Genomic DNA, 1,438 nt, shown 5'->3' on the forward strand with positions numbered 1-1,438 from the left:
TTCCACATGGTAGGCTGTTGGAGAAAATGCAGAGGCATGGGATTGAGGGTGATTTAGCAGTTTGGATTAGAAACTGGCATTCTGAAAGAAGGCAGCGAGTGGTGGTTTATGGAAAATATTCAGCCTGGAGTCCGGTTACTAGTGTTGTGCCACAAGGATATGTTTTGGGACTTCTGCGGTTTGTCATTTTTAAAATTACTTAGGTGCAGGCAGAGGTGGATGGATTAGCAGAATTGGGCTGAGAGGTAGCAAATGGAGTTCAATGCAGCTAAACGTGAGGTGCTTCACTTTGGGAAGAATAACAGGAAGCCAGTGATCTTGGAGTCCATGTGCATAGATCCCTGAAAGTTGCCACTCAGGTGGATAGTGCTGTGAAGAAGGCATACAGTGTGTTAGGTTTCGTTCGTAGAGGGATTGAGTTCCGGGGAACCGCAATATCACGCTGCAACTATACAAAACGCTTGGGATATTGTGTATAGTTCTGGCCCCCATATTTCAGGAAGGATGTGGGAAGCATTGAAACGGTGCAGAAGAGATTTACCAGGTTGTTGCCTGGCCTGGAGGGAGGGTCTTATGAGGAAAGGCTGAGAGACTTGGGTCCGTTCTCATTAGAAAGAAGGAGACGAAGAGGGGATTTGATAGAGACATATAAGATGATCAGAGGATTAGATAGGGTAGACAGTGAAAGACTCTTTCCTAGGATAGTGACATCAGCTTGTACGAGGGGGCATAACTACAAATTGAAGGGTGATAGATTTAAGACAGATGTCAGAGGCAAGTTCTTTATGCAGAGAGTGGTAAGGGCGTGGAATGCCCTACCTGCTAAGGTAGTCAACTCAGCCACATTAGGGAGATTTAAACAATCCTTAGGTAAGCGCATGGTTGATTTTGGGATTGTGTCAGGGAACGAGCTGAGAATAGTTCACAGGTCGCATAACATCGAGGGCTGAAGGGCCTGTTGTGCGCTGTATTGTTCTATGTTCTTTCTTCTATGTTCCAAACTTAGTGCAGGAGGCTGAAAGAAATGAGCAGCTTTAAAACAAAAACCTCTTGGAGCTCAAAGCTTTCAATGAGAGTCTGAGCCCAGTGGTAAGTTCAGGTAACCTTTATTGCAACCCAACTTTGTCACAGCTTCAGATCCCCCCCAGCAAAAAGGCAGAGAAAAAGCAGTTGCTTTTTGAGCACCTCAAGGTCAAAGTGCACACACCACACCTCGCCTGTCCCACCCCCCCTCACTGTCTTTACTATTGGCCAGCACCAAGTTGTCCCTTTGTAATCGGATCCTTGGTACAGCCGTAACCCGGAGGAAGTATTGCCTCATCAGCAATTTCAACCCATACCTGTCTCCAAGTAAGTTTTTCCCTGCTCATTTGCCAGGAAGGGGCAGTGTAGTGTCAACCAGACTGCTGTGGGTCTGGAGTCACGTGTAGGCCAGACC

Source organism: Chiloscyllium plagiosum, unplaced genomic scaffold, assembly GCF_004010195.1.
Source record: "Chiloscyllium plagiosum isolate BGI_BamShark_2017 unplaced genomic scaffold, ASM401019v2 scaf_3705, whole genome shotgun sequence".
Lineage (NCBI taxonomy): Eukaryota > Metazoa > Chordata > Chondrichthyes > Orectolobiformes > Hemiscylliidae > Chiloscyllium > Chiloscyllium plagiosum.